Raw genomic sequence first — 22,678 nt, 5'->3', positions numbered from 1 at the left:
TCTTTCCTTCAACTAGTTGAATAGAAAAACATGATTTGCAACAAATATAAACTGTCATTTTTAGAATGTATATATTATTACTACTTCACTCTTACAGGAACTTCCATTTCTATTATAATTAACACTGTAATTAATATTACCTTTAATTATTTGGGTCTTTAAAATTTCCATACTTTATCTATATATATAATGTAATACACATTACATTACATAATCTAAAATATAGCTGAGGAGTTTCTGTTGTGGCTCAGTGAAAAGGACTCTGACTAGGATCCACGAGGATTCTGGTTTGATCCCTGGCCTTGCTCAGCGGGTTAAGGATCCAGTGTTGCTGTGAGCTGTCATGTAGGTTGCAGATGGGGCTCAGATCCTGTGTTGCTGTGGTGTAGGCTGGGAGCTACAGCTTTAATATGACCCCTAGCCTGGAAACCTCCATATGCCGGGGACATTAAAAAAAAGACGATAACAACAAAAAGAAAACATAAAATATAGTTGAAAATTCTCTCATAAATATCTTGGTGGGAGAACAACCACAGATAACCTTTTTAATAAACAAATGGTAAACTAGACAACATATATAGAATAACTGCTTTCATATATTGGATACTAAGTATTGTAGGAGTATGATTTCTTAGAGAAAAAGAGCAGAGGAGGTATGCTTGAAAATGTCTGCAAGTTTCCAGTTTTTCTTCCTAGAGACAAATTCTAGTCCTCAACTGTATGGTGGGGCCATAAGGAGCCTGACATTTTTAATTAATTTAAGAGTTAGGGGAAACTGATATAGTATATTAGAAAGCAGAGAAAAGAAAGTTATGCAGAAAATAGCATTAAAAACCTGCTTGTGAGTTGTCATGAGTCATTACTGAGTAATGGCCTTAAATAAGTAAAGTGAAATTCCACAAGACAAGACACAAACCATCAGAAAACTGTAAGCTGGAGTTGCCGTCGTGGCTCAGTTGTTAACGAATCTAACGAGGAACCATGAGGTTTCGGGTTCAATCCCTGGCCTTGCTCAGTGGGTTAAGGATCCGGCATTGCTGTGAGCTGTGGTGTAGGTCACTGACGTGGCTTGGATCCCGTGTTGCTGTGGCTCTGGTGTAGGCCGGTGGCTACAGCTCCTATTGGACCCCTAGCCTGGGAACCTCCATATGCCGTAGGAGTGGCCCTCAAAAGGCAAAAAGACAAAAAAAAAAAGAAAAGAAAAAGAAAAAGAAAACTGTAAGCTGAACAGCTCTTAGTGCCCATACAAGGCAGTAAGATGTTCTGGCCAGGGTGCAGGGTCCAAGGTATTCCAAGGTGTATTTGATGGAGACTCTGGAGGTATCATGACTTAGTATTAAGGATAAATTACACTGGAATAAAGGGTACTTTTCAACCACTTTAATAAATTTTAAATCTTGTACTTGAAGTGATTAAATTATTTGAAGGACAAAAACAAAGTCTAGACATCCAGAAAAGCAAAATTACAGACTCAAGCGTGTAATCAAACATCAGTAGACACAACAAAAAGGAGAATAATCAAGATAAAATTCAGTCCATAGAAAACTAGGAATAGGAAATTAGCAGGTGCATACATTAAAACAGCTGTTAAAAATGATTAACAAGTATTTAAAGGAAAAGGGGAACATAATGAGGAAACATTTTTAATGAAAAATATAAAACCAGACTCAATTAGAACTACCAGAGGAGAATAATCTGATATCTGAATTGAAAATCCCACTGCATATGACTAACAGTGGATTATACACTGCATAAAGAAACTACAAGGGAATTTAAAAACAACAGCAAAATCTATTCAGATCGATGCACTGAGGGAAAAATGACTGAAAAAAGAACTTTCTAAAAAAGAGCATCACTGATCTGTGAGTTGATATTGAGTGAACCAACATGTAAGCGAAGGTACTTATAAAAAACCTGAGTGATACTTTCCAAAACTTATTGAAAAATACATCCACAAATACTTAGATATCAAGGCATTCACTCCAAAAAGAAATTTTAAAATTCAAAACGTATCACAATAAAATTGTTTAAAACTGGAGTTCCTGTCGTGGCTCAGTGGTTAATGAGTCTGACTAGGAACCATGAGGTTTCGGGTACGATCCCTGCCGTTGCTCAGTGGGTTAAAGATTCTGTGTTGCCGTGAGCTGTAGCATAGGTTGCAGACGCGGCTCGGATCCCACGTTGCTGTGGCTCTGGTGTAGGCTGGCAGCTACAGCTCCAATTCGACCCCTAGCCTGGGAACCTCCATATGCTGCGGGAGTGGCGCAAGAAATGGCAAAAAGACAAAAAAAAAAAAAAAAAAAAAAAAAATTGTTTAAAACAAGTAGTGAAAATAAAGCTTTTTTTTTTTTTTTTTTTTTTTTTTAATGGCTGCAGCTATAGAATATGGAAGTCCCTGGGCCAGGGACTGAATCCAAACTGCAGCTATGACTTAGGTCACACCTGCAGCATTGCTAGATCCTTTAACCTACTATGCTGGACCAAGGATCAAACCCATGCCTACAGAGTGACCTGAGCCACTACAGTCAGAATCTTAACCCACTGCACCATAGTGGGAACTCTAAGAGAAAGCCTTTAAGGAAGTAAAAAACAGACCTTTTTTGTATAGAGTTTTGTATGTACGTATATAACTCCAGACTATGCAAACCAGAAGATAATACAACTTCATTATAGTAATGAAAGAAAACAAAAACATTCATCAATATAGATTATGTACAGTGAGAATATCCTTTAAAACTAAGACAAAGAAATACTTTCAAAAAAATAAATGCAGAGAATTTGATTTGTCACCAACACTTCTGCAATTTAATATATGTTAAAATATGATCTTAGATAAAAATACAACATTTTGTTAAAAAGGGTTCGCAGGTAAAAGGAAAATGATACCAGGTGGAAGTAGAGATCCATACAACTAAATGATGATTGGACTTGTTAAATATATGTAAATAAGTGTAAAACAACTGAAAAAATATTAAAATAATTTAAGGATCACATCATTCAAAAAACTAATATTAACAGATATTAATAGCATTCAATACATTAGACCACAGATGAGTAAAAAAACATATATATCAACAAATTTTAAACATTAAAAAAATACAAAGGATGTCCCTGTTCAAAATATTATATAATTACAAAATCTCTAGAAAAACTCCAAACATTTGAAAATAAAATACTACCACCACTGCAAGAGTAATTTTATTTATATATTTATTGTGCTTTTTAGGGCTGCACTTGCAGCATATGGAAGTTCCCAGGCTAGGGGTCAAATTGGAGCTATAGCTGCTGGCCTACACCACAGCCATATCAATGGTGAGATCTGAGCCACGTCTGTGACCTACACCACAGTTCATGGCAATGCCGGATCCCTGACCCACTAAGTGAGGCCAGGGACTGAACCCTCATCCTCACGGATTCTAGTTGGATTCTTTTCCACTGCACCATGAAGGGAACTCCTGCAAAAGTAACTTTAAATTGCAAAATCACAGCGAAATCAGAAAATATTTTGAAATGGAATGAAAATGAACACATAGCCTATTCAAATTATGGGATGCAATTAAAGCAGTTTTTAGGGGAAATTTTAGGAGCTTCAAATACCACAAATTATTCTTATTCAAATGCCTTCAAATTAGAAAGATGAAATTATTAAATCCATGGTATAAATGTCTATCATGATAAGTCAGAAAAAGTAGACATCCTTAAATAAGGAAAAAAAGAGAAATTATGTAGATAATAATGGAAACCAATGAAACAGAAATAGTAGATAATGTCAAAAACATCTAAAGCTTTTTCTATGAAAAATATATAACTGATAAACATTTAAATAGACTGATCAAGTATTTAAAAAGAGGAAAAGAAATTGAGATTGAGAGAGAGAATGCAATTTACCAGTATGAGAAATTAGAGACTGAATATCATAACATCATAGGTACATATAAGAATAATAAGGAAATATCAATAATAAAATTTAGGTGAAATATTATTGTAGATTATCAGCATAAATGAGATGAACCACCATCCAAATTTGGTTCAAAGACAGAGATTGATGCCAGCCTCCCTAAAAGCAAAAATAAACCAATGTGACCTAATCAAACCGACAAGCTTTTGCACTTAAAAAAAAAAAAAAAAAGACATCTACAGAATGGGAGAATATAGTTTCAAATGAGGCAACAGACAAGGGCTTAATCTCTAAAATATATAAACAACTTATACAACTCAACAGCAAAAAAAACCAACAACCCAACTGAAAAATGGGCAAAAGACCCGAAGAGACATTTCTCCAAAGAAGATATACAAATGGGCAACAAGCACATGAAAAAATGCTCAACATCACCGATTATTAGAGAAATGAAAATCAAAACTACCATGAGATACCTCCTCACACCAGTTAGAATGGCCATCATTAATAAGTACAAAAATGACAAATGCTGGAGAGGGTGTGGAGAAAAAGGGAACCCCCCTCACTGTTGATGGAGATGTAAATTGGTACAACCACTATGGAAAACAGTATGGAGGTACCTCAGAAAACTAATATAGAACTATCATACGACCCAGCAATCCCACTCTTGGGCATATATCTGGACAAAACTTTCCTTGAAAAAGACACACGCACCCGTATGATCACTGCAGCACTATCCACAATAGCCAAGACATGGAAAAAACCTAAATGTCCATTGACAGATAAATGGATTAAGAAGATGTGGTATATACACAATGGAAGACTACTCAGCCATAAAAAAGAACAAAATAATGTCATTTGCAACAGCATGGATAGAACTAGAGACTCATATAAGTGAAGTAAGTCAGAAAGAGAAAGACAAATACCATATGATGTCACTTATATCTGGAATCTACTACACGGCACAAATAAACACTTCCACAGAAAAGAAACTCATGGACTTGGAGAATAGACTTGTGTTGCCAAGGGTGAGGCAGAAGGAGTGGGATGGCCTGGAAATTTGGGGTTGTTAGATGCAAACTATTGTCTTTGGAATGGATAAGCAATGAGATCCTGCTGTATAGCACTGGGAACTATGTCTAGTCACTTATGATGCAGCATAATGGAGGATAATGTGAGAAAAAGAATGTATACATGTATGTATGACTGGGTGACTTTGCTATACAGTAGAAAATTGATAGAACCCTCTAGACCAACTATAATGGAAAAAATAAACATCACTGAAAAAACGATTGAGACTGATGATTCTTCTAAACACACACTAAGAGAGTATAAAAAGGATATATTTATTGCATGATGAAACTTTCTGGGAAAAGCAGAAAGTTCCCAAACAAGTCCAAAAAATGATTAGAGAGAGCAGGGAAGAATGGCTTGGGGTTTTTATTATGGGCAAGTCATAAGGCTGGGCTGAGGGTTTCTGTGCTAGGCAGAAATCTGTATGTTTTGATCTTCTGGTTAAAGGAGGGAGCATCTACTTGCATAGACTTGGGGCAGCAAGCAAAGAGGGAGGGTTGAGTTTTATAAGCTATTAGATATAAAATGACATTAGCCTCTTGATTACAAATTGACAACTTCCTTGGAAGAAACAAATTATCCAAAGTGACTCAAGAAAAAATAGAAGTCTGATGACCATTATAGCACTAAAATTATTTAATTTCTAATTAAAGTTTTCCCACAATAAAAGCTCTTGGCCAGATGGCTTACCTGGTCCATATATACCTCTATCTTCCACACACTGATATATTGAGAAAAGCAAAGGAGTTTATGATTTCCTTTAGGTAACACCAAAAAGAAAAAAACATGAAAGCAGCCTTTTAACGTATCTCCTAAGTTTCAAGTCCTGTTCAGAATATTTTGCACTCAAGTGGTATTAAACTATATAGAGTTTCCAACAGAAACTCAGCAGTCTAGATATTATAAATTACATTTCTGAGATCAATATAAGCCTTTGGTCTGATTACAAACACCGTGGTTTTAGTCCACTTGCTATTTTTGCTATCAAAAGACATACTGTCAGGACTGTTTCTGCCTGCTTCTTTATCAGTTATGTAATGAAACTTTGGCTTCTTATACTCCGCAGTAACTGAGTTGGATTCTAGGCATCATCATATCAAAATATGACCTCTTTTGATCATGATAATTAATTAACTCTAGTTAAAGTAAGTAGAAGTGGTGTTGGTACTTCATTAAGTTCTTCATGAAAAAAACCATGATATTTGAAAGGCAGACCTCCAGTTTTAAAATAGAAATAGTGAAAAATATTTTCTAGAGGGTAAGACACCGATATGACATTTGATTTAATAATGGATCGAGCAGAATGTCTATGTTCTGTGCCCAAGATGTCAAATTCGCCTTTGTGAGTTGGAAGCAAGAAAGGCAGATAAATAAGCCATCATTAGGGTATTTTTCAAGAACCCGAGATTCACAGTATGTCCCTGCTAACCACATATCTCACAAGAGCTTTGTTAAATCTGCAGGAATTTTCTAGCATAACAGTTGGAATAGTCAGGAAAGACTAAAGTTGTACACACTCTGTTTAAGAAGCCAGGGAAGACAAATCATTTTAAAAGGTTTCCCTTAAAAATGCTGAAATTTAAGAAGTAACATTTTAATAGGTAAGCTTTAACTGTCAAGCAATTAAGTTTTCCTAGACACCCAGGCTCTGACAAAAAAATGATTAAAAAAAAAAAAAGGCACTAGTGAATGGCTGGATGCATTAGGGTATTTATAATTTATATATGATCTATACCCTGAGTAAAGTAGGTTCCAGAAATGGAAAGGCAGAATTGAGAGTGGGAAAGGTCAGAAGTGGTTTTTGCAAAGGGCATGGCCTATAGGAATGAATGTGGAGTGCTTGTCTAGGAGAAGATCTACTTCCCCTTTTTTTTCTTGGTAAAGCACACTCTACTCACAGACTACAAGATGCCTTTGCTGCTAATTGTACTCCTCTTATTTGCAGTATGACGGATTATTGGTTTCAGTGGGAATGGCTGGAAGTCTCTATGTTTAATGAAAGCAATATTATTATTTCTCTAGAGTTTCATTTTATTAACTCTCAGACACAGATAAATGTAAAGATGTAATCGTGCAGTGTATCATGGTTAACACATGCTTTTGATGTCAACAGTTTTTCAAGGAGGGTAAATTATTTTAAGAAAGGCAGACTATTAGCAATCATTATCAAAAATCTATCTTTAATCATTCATTACTTGAAACTTAATAGAGTAATATTTTATATCAAATTATATAGATCCCCAATTAATAGCTAACAAAAATTATGATAATGTGTATGAAGATATGTGGATTGTTTTTATCATGAAAAAAGGTATAAATTTTACATTTTAATTATCCTTGGACCTCATATAAAATATATATTGTTATTTATTTAATAGTATTGGGAAAAATTAACAAAGCTTGAGTGACAAATTTATAATATATTAAAAATCCTGTTCTAATTTGGCAATCATTTTTTGGGCATACAATGTATTTTTCTTTCAAGTTTTACTTTGAGCTACAATTATCTACCAATACATGTGCATGCATGCCTAATCTTTGGGTTTCCAAGTGTGACTGTAAAGATTTTTAAAAATTAATCCCTTTACAATTTCTCATGCAGCGGTATGTGCTAGAGCAACTTATTTAGGTGAGAGAAAGGATATATCACATTGAGGTTTCATTAATTCCATACTGTGCTAAAGCACTGGTACAAAAGAAGGACATGAATTAACAAATAGCACATTTTACTACTGAAGGGCAAATAGTATTGAAGTATGCTAGATAATACAGTCAGATAAAATAACCTAATTTCCAACTTAGGACAGTTTTAATGAAAACCATGGATAGTTGGTCAGATAAGCCAGAGGAGGAACGAACAGCACAATTGTCCACCATTAATCCATTTCATTCAAGAATTTGAGCATTTTAAGATAAATCAGAATAAAGATAAATGCTGAAAGCCATATACCTTTCAATCAAAAACAGGATTAGACACTGACATTGAACTGAGAGAGCCTAATTTAAACATATTCGCCTCTAAACTTTTGGAGCCCCCTGAGAATGGAGTTTTATTAATATGAAGCTCTTGCTCTGCATAATAGCCATGTTCCATTGGTGCATATGCCTAAAGAGCATAACTTAGTCAATCATTACTTCCTTCCATTGTCTTCTTATAGAAAATTAAATGTCTAAGGGCAGTTAATGATATCATTATAAACTCTTTGAGATAAGCCACCATGTCTTCTGAATAGTGGCAAAATCAATAAAGCACTGGGTGGATTTTTATATCTCTGGAAGCTCATCCGTCAAGAGATGGTAGTCCTGTTAAGCAGGTGACTGACATGAAAGAGGTTTATTACTTTCCAAAAATGCCAGCTCCTTGTAACAGCTTACTCAATGTCCCTGCCACTAGAAAGGTCACTGTGTATGATGTGACTAACACTGTTGTCAGAAACCTCATATATTTCAAAGCTGTTTTATTGCAACTGTTGTTTGGTGCATTTGGGGTAAAAGTTGTATTATTTTTCATCCGCTTGACAAAATAGATAATAGAGCTCATTTATAATCACCCTGCTTCATTAAATGCATTCTGCTTTAAATGAATCAAACTTGAATCAAACTTATTGGCTTTATTTTTGTACTTTTCTGTTGAAATGGTTAAAGTTACACTGAGTGATTTAAAAAAATACCTCTTGAGTAAGATGCTATGCTAACACATTTGGCAGACCTGAGAATGACTTCTCTGATGAACCTGTATCTAGGTATGCTTCAACTATGAAGCTTCCAATAATCTGTTTAGATTCAAAAGATAAAAGGGGTATTTTCTTATAGCTAGGATTTCTTAAAGATCTTTTCACAGGTAAGTATATAAATACCAAGGACACAGCTCTATATAAATGCTTGTGGCATTGGCACAATTCCAGGAATATTATGGTTGATATAAATATATATATGTAAATATAAATATATAATATTGGCTAAAATATAATATGGCTGAAAAAATAGCACAAAATAAAAGCTGTGGGCTCTTTATGCTTGGTTCTTCCCCTAAATTCTGGGCAATATCAGCTCAAATATACTTAATAAATATAGCCTACTTAATTTGTAAATTTACTCAGCTTCAAATTATCCAATGCACTTTTACTAAAGAGAGTGATCATGGATCCTATATGATCTGGAAATTCATCAAGGTTCCTGGAAGTGTTGTCCTGGTAAGGGGTTAAAAATTATCTTATAAAATTTCTCTGAAGTTATTTTATGTATTTGAATCATATTTAGGTATGCTTATACTTGAGAGAAAGTATAATATATTCTCTGGAAGAAAAATTGCTCTAGCATTCAGTATCTAAAGTGCCTTTCCTGTACTTTACATGGGTTGTGTGTTTTTTATCTGAATATAACTTTAAAATTTTTTAAGGTATGACTGGGTCACTCTACCTGAAAGTCCAGTATACCAGCTTCCTCTGAATAAATTGTTCCTATCTACTTTAAAAAAGTTATCTGACCCTGAAATCTGACAAATGAAAGTTGCCAGAATATGGCAATTTATTTTTAGAGAAGGCAAATTATATATCCTAGGAATAAAGTGTCTGCTACATTAATGTGGTTGACCTCTGGTCATAGTCTGTCCTTAGATATGACTACTGTATCATTTATATCAAACAAAGAAACATTTCAAAGGAAGCAAGGGAGGTTAGTGGCATTTGTCACATGGTTGTGCAGAGACATCTCGGGTAATTTCTTGAGCCTCTGATGTATTGTGTTATCAGTCTTAATTCTCTCCTGCCATTTCAGCATCAACTAAAGAATAGGAAAATTTATTTTCTTAAGATCTCAATGGAATGTAAAATAAAATCAAATAACCTATATTGAGCTAAGAAAGTTCTTTAAAAAAAGGGAAAAATGAAGTGACTTTAATTTTACAACACAGACTTAGAATGTTATTAAATCCTCTTTAACAGATTTTTGTGTATGTTAAATGATTCCTCATCAGGTTACATATTTTACTAAATTTCAAAGAATTCTAAGATAGAGACTTTATATTACTTACATTAAAAATAAACATTTATGTGAAGTAAAATGTACATAACATGGATATTTAAGTAATATTTTACTTACATTAATGTATCCCTGATAATGAGAGGCAGTACTTTTAATTACGAAGGTAAGTTATGGTTAAGAGTGTACATATTGTTTATTAGCTCTTTCTAATGCAGACAATATAAAGAAAGAACTGAGACTTAAAGCATGAGGCTTTAGTTCTAGACCAATCTGGCACTATCTAATTATGAAACATTGGTGAGTGAACAAGTGTATCTGAACACTGATAAGTCTTCTGTTAAGTGAATACAGGCAATGAACAATATCTGAAATTCTTTATCAATAATGTCTTTAATTTTGGAATGCCCATTGTGGCTCGGCAGTAACAAACCCAGTTGGTATCCATGAGGATGCAGGTTTGATCCCTGGCCTCGCACAGTGGGTTAAGTATCTGGCGTTGCCATGAGCTTTGGTATAGGTTGCAGATATGGCTCCTATCTGGTGTTGCTATGGCTGTGGCATAGGCCAGCAGCTGTAGCTCTGATTCCACCCTTAGCCTGGGAATTTCCATAAGGGTGTGGCCCTTAAAAAAAAAGTCTTTGGAGTTCCCCTCATGGCTCAGTGGTTAACGAATCCGACTAGGAACCATGAGGTTGCGGGTTCGATCCCTGCCCTTGCTCAGTGGGTTAAGGATCTGGCGTTGCCACTGGCTGTGGTGTAGGTTGCAGACGCGGCTGGGATCTTGTGTTGCTGTGGCTCTGGCATAGGCCGGCAGCTGTAGCTCTGATTTGACCCCTAGCCTGGGAACCTCCATATGCCGCGGAAGCGGCCCAAGAAATGGCAAAAAGACAAAAAAAAAAAAAAAAAAATTCTTTGATTTTGATCTCTTGAGAACAAGATCAAAATACAGTCTAAAATCACATTTGGAAATAATTTTTCATTATACATATATATGTTTTTCCTATCTCTACTAATATAAATATACGTATTTGGGAAGAAATTTAGAAAGGCATATGTGCACAGAATTTATTGGTTAATGAGGTGTCTGACCCTGCCAAAATAAACATTTTAATAAAATATTTAGTTGAAATCAAACACAGATTTCTTCTTTCAAGGAGAAGTAGTAGACAATGTCATCATACTTTTCAGTATTGAAATGATGCCAGCATGCCTCCAGATGACTTCCAAAAGAAGAACATTACTGGTAGAATAAATGGCAGAGTAAATGATAGAACAACGCACTGTTTAAGTTACTGGTATACTTTTTGTCTCCTAACTGGATCTTTATTGACATGAAGATACAATGGAATTCATTGCTTTTGTTCAGTCCTTCAATTTTTACATTTTGAGAAGTATATGTATAAAAACAAAAAATGCAGGGAGTATATGAAAGTCAGAAAATTAACTTGAACTAAAATGTACAATATTAATGAAAAAAATTTGCCAGAGGATGAAAATTAATATTCCTAGACAGCAGATACCTTCATGGCTTCCTGGAATATAAATACCTCTTTTACCTGCCAAGACCGAGGGTGCTTACAGGACTTAGGTCTAGACAAGTGAATTAACCACGTTGTCTGTATCAACAACAAATTTCATTTTTCTTAAAATGTTCAGGTAATTGTGAGGTTTTTGACAAGTCCACTTTGTAGCATTTTCATTTTTTCTTGTCATATAATTTGCCTCTAATTTTAGAGAAGGTACGAAAAGAGGATAGAATGTTATATTGAGCTGCTATGGCATGTAAAAGAGACAGACTGGAGGGAAGAGAGGGGGATGCTGTTAAAATAAAGCTTGGTCTTTATGTTTCATTAACTGTTATATTTCCAAGCAAAATGCCAAGGAATGAAACTAAACAGAGATGAACTGCCATGTGATTATTCCAGGAGTTTTAATGTCTTTACTTTCTCTTGTTTTCAGCTTGCATTTTATTAGCACCCTTGCCCAATTTTCCTTTATATATCACCTCTGCTCCATGTTAAAAGCTAGAATACCCCAATAGATGTTTAAGACGAACCTCTGAGCCTTCTGTGATAACAGGTTGTGGTTAATAAATTATAGGAGTTTAAAACTAGAAAGGCCTTCAAGATTATCTACTCAAATCTTTAAGTTCATGGAAAAGGGAGATAAAGCTAAGGGAGTTAACTCAAAAATAAAGGATATCCCCCCCCCAAAAAAATGATAAAAGAATAAATAAGGATAGTTGGACATAGGGATGAATAGTTTTGATTCCTAGGCTGGTGTTCATTCCATGGACCTGGTTCTCTACCTATCATAGACTCCCAATGATATCATCAGGCCTAACTTTCAAAGTCCATTAGGGTTTTGCTCAGAAAACAAAACATTACCCAGATAAAAGGAGTTTCTGGTTGATATCAGCACTTATATTCTTGACCCTGGCATTCTGGAAGATGCCAGTGTAATGTTTTTAGGTCAAAATGATCCTGTCACAGTTTTCAGGGCAATTCTCAAATACTCATTCTTTCCTTCATTTAACAAGAAATTATTGAATGACTTTAAAATGTGTTCCTGGTGTTGGCTTAGTATTAGGAGGGGTTGGTGAATAAAGAAAATTATTAGCAAAAAGTAGAAATGTTGAGCCTTGAATTCAAAAATCCTAAAACCTATATTTTAAGCAACCTAAGCAAATTTGATTGACATTAGTACATTTAAAATACTATTTCTAGTAATAAATTATATGGGTCATACATTCTAAAGAGAAAGAAAATAAAAGCATATTCACAGTTAGGTACATTTAATATGGAAATTTTTTTGAGAAGCCTCAATAATGTAGTGAATACAAAGAAGAGAACAAAAAGGGAAAAGCTCTTCAAATGATAAAGCTTATACAAAGTCAGGAAGAATGAATTACAAAGGAAAGTGGCAAATGAACTAAAGTGGATGAAATAGTAAATTGAGAAAGTAATTTAAAATGGCAGTATCTGTAGTATAAGAAAATAAACTTGGTTAAGAGTACATATTCATAATATATAATTCAATTAGATACATGATAGCTAGCTAGCTAGATGATAGATAGATAGGGAAACAGCCATGTCTGGATCTGTACATATGCGTACATCTATCTTCTATTTACATTATTTGAAGCACAGTGGACTTAGAGGTTAGAGGCACTATTTATGAAGAATGACTTCCTGGTACAGTAAAGTCCCCATGCCCCATATGTTTAAAAAAAAGGGTGACTATGGCACTTATCTATAGTGTTATTGTATGAAATAACTTATGCAAAGTTTACCATGGCAATGATACCTCACTCTGGAAGAATTCAAATAATGTTAACCATTTTCAGTAAAATATAGAAAAAAAACATTAAAATATGGATTTGAAAGGATGGTTAAAATTATTTAAATTGATAATAAGCCAGAAGTTATTTTTAAAAAGCATATCTAATTATTTATTTGTACTGGAAAGGTTTTAGAAGCATTTTATTTCTGCATTTAAGAAACTGAAAAACAACATCTAAGGAATTCATGTTCCTTGATGACATCAGGGGCTGGGGCTGAGAAGCTGCTGCTCACTGTAGCTAGGACAAGTTTTCAAGTTTTGGTTGTTATTATTTTCATATGTCCCAACCACTGGTTATTGTTTTTCTACCACTGAGCTCTCTTCACTTATTTTTCTATCAGCCTGATCCCATTAGGTTTTTAAATTTGCTACCTCTAGTTAATCAAATTCTGAAGACCCTATCAAGTAAAGACCTGCATGTGACTAGGGAGGGAAAATACTTGCAAAAAATGTATCCTCTGTTCACTATAGAAAATTTGAAGCTACATGTATATTTGAATACAGCATCCCCAGAGGTAACCTTTAGTTCTCTTACTTTAACATGTTGCTTATAAAGTTGCATTTTAATCAGGATATAAAATGATGTTACCATAAATAATTTAAATCCATAATCCACTGTACAGCTTTTACTATAAAAAGCTAACTAATAAAATATGTAGGATGATCATTTACATTTTGGATAGCAGAAGGACCTTGAGCCAATGATGCAATGATACTCATTTTCAACAGAATACCACCATATATCTTTGCCTACATTGATTAACAAAAAGAAAGCCATTGCTTAAGTTTATAATCATTTGGATGGATTTGAATTTCTAGTAAGAAAAATCAAGACAAAGAATTGTTGAGAATGTATGTTTTCTCATATTCGTGCCTCTTAATTGGTCAGTTACATAAGGTCATTCTAAGTATCCAAATCTAGAAGTTAAAAATTGGGTAATCTAATGCTTTACTTACGGAAAAGTGCAAAGTTAGGAAGTTATTCATATGTCAGCTACTGATTTACTCTCTAACCTCCTTCCAATATATGAAAGCATTTAGACTGTTGAGGGCCAAGTACAATTAGCTTTTCCCAGGATAAGTGGTTGCTCAAATAAATGTATCAAAGCAGTTAGTGAATATTTTTTTTCTCAAATGCCAAGGATATTTTCATGGCAATGATATCAATACTAGAAAAAAATTAAGTAATAAATTAGATACAATTCTGGAGGGAAAAATACATGCAAATAATAAACAAATAACCTTCTAAAACATTATCTACAAAAATACATAACCTCATAGCATTTTCTTTCCAATCTGCTTTCATGAACATTATCTTTAGTCTTCCATTTAAAAAATATTATATTTCATAAAGTAAGAAATTTGCTCAAGACATCATAACAACAACTAAGAAATATAAAACTCAATTCCTAAGCTTTTGCACAGCAAAGGAAACCAAAAAGAAAACAAAAAGACAACTTTCAGAATGGGAGAAAATAGTTTCAAATGATACAACTGACAAGGGCTTAATCTCTAGAATATATAAACAACTTATACAATCCAACAGCAAAAAAGCCAATCAATCAATGGAAAAATTGGCAAAAGACCTGAATAGACATTTCTCCAAAGAAGATATAGAGATGGCCAACAAACACATGAAAAAATGCTCAACATTGCTGATTATAAGAGAAATGCAAATCAAAACTACCATGAGATACCACCTCACACGAGTCAGAATGGCCATCATTAATAAATCCACAAATAACAAGTGCTGGAGGGGCTGTGGAGAAAAGGGAACCCTCCTGCACTGCTGGTGGGAATGTCAACTGGTACAGCCACTATGGAGAACAGTTGGGAGATACCTTAGAAATCTATACATAGAACTTCCATATGACCCCACAATCCCACTCTTGGGCATATATCCAAACAAAACTCTCCTTAAAAGAGACACATGCACCCGCATGTTCATTGCAGCACTATTCACAATAGCCAGGACATGGAAACAACCCAAATGTCCATCGACAGATGATTGGATTCGGAAGAGGTGGTATATATACAAAGTGGAATACTACTCAGCCACAAAAAAGAATGACATAATGTCATTTGCAGCAACATGGATGGAACTAGAGAATCTCATACTGAGTGAAATGAGCCAGAAAGACAAAGACAAATACCATATGACATCACTTATAACTGGAATCTAATATCCAGCACAAATGAACATCTCCTCAGAAAAGAAAATCATGGACTTGGAGAAAAGACTTGTGGCTGCCTGATGGGAGGGGGAGGGAGTGGGAGGGATTGGGAGCTTGGACTTATCAGACACAACTTAGAATAGATATACAAGGAGATCCTGCTGAATAGCATTGAGAACTTTGTCTAGATACTCATGTTGCAACAGAACAAAGGGTGGGGGGAAAAATGTAATTGTAATGTATACATGTAAGAATAACCTGACCCCCTTACTGTACAGTGGGAAAATAAAAAAATAAAAAATAAATAAAAAAAATAAAACTCAATTCCTTTTATTTCATAGCTTCTGGTTTTTTCATTTATTATTAGAAAAGGGGAAATATAAAATTATTAGTATAGAAAGTACAATGATGACATACCTATATTAAAATGAATAAAAAAAGTGTTTACCTGTGTTTGTGTTTCTGAAAACTCCTTATTAAATGATTAATATGTATTCTTGTTCACTTTTACTAGTTGTGTTCAAGGAAAGAATAAATTATGTGAGGATTTGACCAAAAGCAAAGAAAAACTCATCAGGCTTCACTGAAAATGTTTCTCAGAAGCTCATAAGTGAACAAGTCAGATCATTGTGGCCATTTATCTGTAGTTTATTTCATTCATTTATCAAACCTCTTTTACTTCCCCCAGGTCTTTTATTTTATTTTATTTTTTTAGGACCAGTCAACTTCCTTACCCAGTCAGTGATAAAGTAACTTACATGATGCTATTTTTCCTTAAATACTTTTCTTCTCTAACCATTATTTCATTCTTCATTTCTTGTATCACTGCTTCTGATCATTCATTAAGCAAGTAGCGAGTGTTTTTTGTTTGTTTGTTCATTTGTTCTTTATGGGTCCTAGTTGGGTTCATTAACTTCTGAGCCACAAAGGGAACTCCTTAGCAGTTTTAATTATGAAATAAAACAAAAACAAAAACTGAAACCAGAGAATGTAAGAAAGGTAGGAAAGATATATTGTAGTAAACTCATCATCTCTATTCTATGTTTGTCATACAGAGAAATGAGGATTTCTTAAAACAAGTTTGGATGTCATCAATAAAATTAATTGTTGGTTTTTCTAGGGACAATGATAATTATATTTGTATATCCATATAGAGGGGTAAATTATGAATACATGAAGATTAACTACTCAATTTTTATAAGAAAGGGATTTAAAATTTATATTTAAGTCAATATAGATATTTGAGATTATGGTTGAATTTTCTATTAAAATTATTATACTTATAAAATTTATTGTATGTTACATGTGGACTTTTAGGAGTTAATATATTGTAGTTATGGAAAATATGAACACCTTATATGGTGGTCTTCATTTAAAAACAAAATTTTATATCCGAGAGTTTATACACTGGACATAGGCTTACTTATACTGTAGAAAACCAAACTATGCACTTTCTTGAAAAATAGTAAGTGCTATCAAGAACAAGCCTTTACTAAATTAAGAAGATATAAGATTTATATGTTACTAAATAATATAAAGGAAATTAAAGTACCTGCAATAATTAATACTGGTTTTATAATTCTGTTTAACATCTACAGATACTCTGATCCCTATTGGCATTTATTTAAACATATATGTATATATTTTTAAAAAACTATGTCATTTCAAAATATGTATTGCTATTTTATGTATATATTCCTCATGTTTAAATGTTGAATGGCACCTTTCAATTCTGTCCTTTTAATTCATTCAACACTACATTGTTAATATGTAGGTACATTGTTAATTGCATATAGGTTATTGCTTCTAAGTGTTACATGGAATTCTATGGTGACAGCTACCACATTTTCTTTACACAATGGTTCAGGCTCCTACTCCCTGCTACCACAAATGATGTTACAATGAACATTCTCACACCCATCTTCTCATGAATCAATGTTAGATATTTTCTGGGATGTGTATTGCAAAATGAGATTTCTAGGTCATATTTTATTAACATCTGTCTGATACATGAGATTATATCATTTTTACCTTTTGCCATTTTTTGGGATATGAAGTAGCATCTCAATTTAAATAGTATATCATTGAATGCTAGGTTTTATTATCTTGATAAGTTTTTACTTTATCATATTGAGTTCTAACTTCAAACATGCTCTAATGGATATTTCTTTCCTTTTAATGACATCACAGGAAGATTTCAGAGCTTTCCAGTTGAGAATAGAGTTAAAGTAGCTTATTTGAATATCATTCACTCTCTTAAACAAGAGGAAAAACTTGTATAAAATAGGTGAACAAGACTAGTTTCCTTAAACCTGTATTCTCAAGAAAACGAAAAAAGTCATATCTGCTGAGAGGAAGTAAATTTATCATTAAAATATACCTCATAGGATATCTTTGCCTAAGAATAACCTGTAGTAAGTAAAACTGAGACTGAGACTTGATACCCTGGAAGATTCCATGTCAGCCATGCAATCTCTGATATAAGATGGAGACCTGTCATAACTGAAATTCTTGCACTGTGTGAAGCACACTACAAACTCACTTAGGACTCATCTTTCCTGTGCCAGACATGCACATCTGACATGGAAACGGGATAGCCCAGGGAACTAACTCAGTTTCTCACACCATTTGTTTCATGGCATTTCCTGTTTGCCTATATCCTTGGAATTATTTAGTAAAGCTTGACACTCAGTGTCAATGACTGGACAATGATTGGGCAGTCTGATCCTGTACTTAGCTCATTAGTCACCTTCTGTTAGTAAATCTCATTTGATAATGTAGGTGCATTGTAAAGCAGTAAAATTTTCAGTCTCGTTTAATTGCAATCTCATGTCCAATTCAAAGCTTCTAAATCCAGTTTGAAATGTGATCTTAGGCTCACAGACCTGAAGCAGAAAGAGAAGCACCAGCTGCCCTCTCCTTATTCCTTCTGCCCCACTGCCTCCATTCATTCCCACACTAGTGGCTCTTCTGTGTTTGGAATGAGATGTTAAGGGACCATGTAAACTGGTAAAATCCTTATATGACTGTAGCTACTTTAATTCAAACTTAAACAACAGCTTTACTGCATGTACTTAAATATTGATGTTCCTAGGCATTCCTTCTCCTAGTCACATCTTTGAGAGTACTCACTAAGGCACAGAAAGACAGATCCCTGATGGGTGAAGTGAATTTTCATGAAAAATTGACTTTTTGTGATGCCATCTCTCACAGCTCCTATTACTGGCACCTCAAGCCTTGTACAAGGTCTGCAAGAGAGCTCTTTGGGGAAGTCTGATATGCTTCTGAAGAGAGAAGACTTAGCTGACTATCTGCTGAAACTTACAGGCTTATCTAAACAAGGCCCCAAAACGTATTGCACAAGAAATTTTCTTTCTTATTCACAAAAAAGAAAAAAAATATCCATAGAAAGAACTACTACCTACACCACATACACAATTGCTTTTTCCCCCTTTTGTACTAAATACACCCATCCTACAACTCTGTGGGGAACAGGGACATCAGGGTAGGGAAGGAAAGATGACTGAGAGTATAAAGAAAAATAGCCCATCTTTTTGAATGGATGTTCTGTCCAGCTATATGCCCAGGAGTAGGACTGTTGGATCATATAGTAGTTCCATATTTAGTTTTCTGAGGAACCGCCATAGTGTTTTCCATAGTGGTTGTTCCAATTTTCATAGTCAGTGAAAGACAGATACCATATGATATCATTTATATGTGGAGTCTAAGATATGGCACAAATGATTCTATTTACAGAACAAAAACAGATCATGGATATGGAGGACAGACTTGCGTTTGCCTGGGGGAGGGGGGAGAGAAAGGGCCAGATGGGGAGTTTGGGATTGGTAGATGCAAACTATTACATTTAGAATGAATAAGTAATGTGGTTCTACGGCAGAGCAGAGTGAACTGTGTCTGGTCTCTTGGATTAGAACTCAAGATGGAAGATAGTATGGAAAAAAAAAAAGAACATATTGTATGTATGGCTGGGTCACTTTGCTGTACAGCAGAAACTGAAGGAACATTATAAAGCAACTGTACTTCATTTCAAATTAAAAAAAAAAAAAAAGAATAGCTCATGCTTCCATACTTTCCTCTGGGAAGGCTGTTAAGCCTCAGTTCTGCTGTGAGCCCAGAATAAAATAATAATTATATTTGTTGTGAGATTAAAGTTTGACACAGGACTGGACAGGACTTTACAATATCTGAAAGTTAATAGCAATAATCAAAATGAGACAAAACAGAAGTAAAAGGCAAGTTCTAGGATCCACTGAAATCATCAATGAGAAGATGTGAGATAACTGGGAGAGCCTAACTGAACATAGGAGTAGAATAAAAATAAAGCCATTTCTCATTCATGCCCCATTAAGTTCAATCCATTCAGTGCATCCATTATGTATGTGAGTCATCTGGGTTTCTTGACTAAATTGTCTCTTTATAGCCTCTACAATTTTCTTTTAAGTTTTCTTTTTTTTTTCATTCTCTCTCAACCAAGTATTGTAAAAGATTATCCAGCCATTCATAGCTTTGCTATATATTTGTCCTCCTCAAATATATTAACCCAGCTTCTATTTCATTCTGTTAAAGCTGTTTTTCTAACACAGAGTCCTCAGTGTTTATCTTACTGAGACTCTCTAATACCATTTAATGGTCAGTTTTTAAACTTTTGGCTCCTAGTTTACTTGACACTATTTTGTCTGATTTTTCTTTCCCAGTTCTGTATATGCACTTTTATGGGCTTTGATTTTTTATACTTGACCCTTAAACTTTGGATATCTCAAGGAGTTGTAAACTAATCCATTGTACTTCTTTTTCTTTCTCTTTGTTTTAATTTACTCTCCTGATTGAATACTCCCTCAATATGCTAATGATTCCCAATGCCTATCTTTAGTCCTCAACCTGCATTATAACTCATCTGTTTACCTGTTTATAAGTCAGGTCTGTATGTCTCAAAGAAATCTTAAGATTATACTGTTAAATTATAACCAAAGACTTATTATCATGTCAGTTAAACGTCATATATATATATAAGCTTCATATATATGTTATATATAACAAAGTTCATTTGTGAAATTTAATGGTAAAAATTTATCCCAGGTACATGAATCTATAATCTGGTATATATCCTGTAATTCTTCACCTCTTCCCACTTCCAGTCAATTATCAACGCCTCTAGAAAATATCTCTGAAATGCTCTTCCCCACTCTGCCACCATATCATACTGCGAATGTCTTTATTTTAATGCCTATACTGGAATTGGCTCAGTTATTCATCTGTGTCTCTCATTAAAGTATAAGCTTATCATAAGAATTCTTAGGCATTTCTGTAGTATTTTTCCTAGCATAGAGTCTGCAACCCAAAGTATATGCTCATTATGTATTTTGGGCCCTGAACTTATTTCCGGATTGTAAAATATTTTCTTTTAATTGCTTCTTACTTTTCATTGGATCAAATATAATTTATGTAAGATATTTTATAAACAGAAATATGATGCGCACATAGTAACTGTGACTGGCCATTTAGTTGCTTTGTGAAATGCTGCATAATATAAACAAAAACAAATTGATCACTAAATTTAATCTAGTCACTTATGATGGAGCATGATAATGTGAGAAAATAGAATGTGTACATGTATGTGTAACTGGGTCACCATGCTGTACAGTAGAAAAAAAATTGTATTGGGGAAATAACAATTACAAAAATAAAATAAAAATTTAAAAAAAATCTACAAATGTTTTTCCTTCCTTTTAAAATATATGCAATGACAATTTTTATAAAATGATTGATTCAATTAGGAGAATGTCATTTAATAAAGAGCACAATAGGAATTCCTGTCATGGCTTGGAGGAAAGGAATCTGACTACTACCCATGAGGATGCAGGTTCAATCCCTGGCCTTGCTCAGTAGGTTAAGGATCTGGCATTGCCATGAGCTGTAGTGTAGATCGCAGATATGGCTCGGAATTGGTGTTGCTGTGGCTGTAGTATAGGCTGGCAGCTTTAGCTCTGATGTGACCCCTAGTCTGGAAACCTCCATATGCCATGGGTACTCACCCCCCCAAAAAAAAGACAAAAAAGAGAGTACAATCAAAGTAGAATACTTCACAGAATTGTCATAAATGTAAATTTAACTAGTTCTTTTTATTTCCATTTCATTGAATAACATACTACTTGAGTTTTTTGCATTATGTCCTTCCCTTGCAAACAAACTTATCTGCCCTTGCTATGAACTGTTTCTTTAGCCACTTTTTAAATTTCTATTTTCTATAAGATACATTATTATTATTTTTTTGAACCTACCACTCTTCTTTTTTTACCTTGCTTTCACACTCTTTTTTCATTACAATATGGTAAATTATAAAGACCTCTTGGTCTTTGTTCTCTTTAATCATTTTGTAGCATCTGGCAATATTGACCATTTCCCTTTGGATATATTTCCTTCTTATCCAAATACTGTTCCACTCAACTGCTCATTCTATCCCATTTTCTCTTCATGACAGAGAAGGCAATACATTTCCATTGATTTATTTAACAAACATATATTAAATGTCCCCTGTGTGTCAGCACTTTGTTAATGATAACACAACACTTATTACCAAAAGAACTTACTATTTTGATAGGAAGACACATATGCAATGAATGCAAACATAGGATCACTTTTCTGGAAGTGAAGCACAAGGAAGAGACTGAAAGAGGAAAGTATTCTAAATAACAACATAAACATCTAGAGGGTTAATATTTCTTTTTGATCCAAAAAGCATTAAGGGAAAAATTAGATACCATATACTAATGAATATGGGGAGAATTTCCCTAACATTTATTCCTTTGTAAAGCAGCGGAGGAATAAGTTCAGCCATGAATCATGGATAGAAAAATCAGAAAATTTAAGTCAAGAATTTACCTTCTCAAATCGTATTGCTTTAGAGATTCCTATGACAATTTCTCATTTTTTTGTAATTATTTTATCTTTTAAAAATGATCTAATTGGTTAAGAATTATATTTATATAATATTCTTTTTTCCTCTTCTGGTACAATGTATACCTAATTCAAGTGCACTAGTCTGCTATAGCACAAAGTTTTTATTATGGCTTTTGTGATAGGATGTCTCCTGCCACTCAGACTGCTCTTTCACAGTTTTTGAGGACTTCTGCATATAAAAAATAATCCTTCATGACAGTTTCCTCCAATTTACGACAGCAATTTCTTC

Source organism: Sus scrofa, chromosome 8 (assembly GCF_000003025.6).
Source record: "Sus scrofa isolate TJ Tabasco breed Duroc chromosome 8, Sscrofa11.1, whole genome shotgun sequence".
Classification (NCBI taxonomy): Eukaryota; Metazoa; Chordata; class Mammalia; order Artiodactyla; family Suidae; genus Sus; species Sus scrofa.
The sequence above is the reverse complement of the archived record's forward strand: the minus strand, read 5'-3'. Positions refer to the sequence as shown.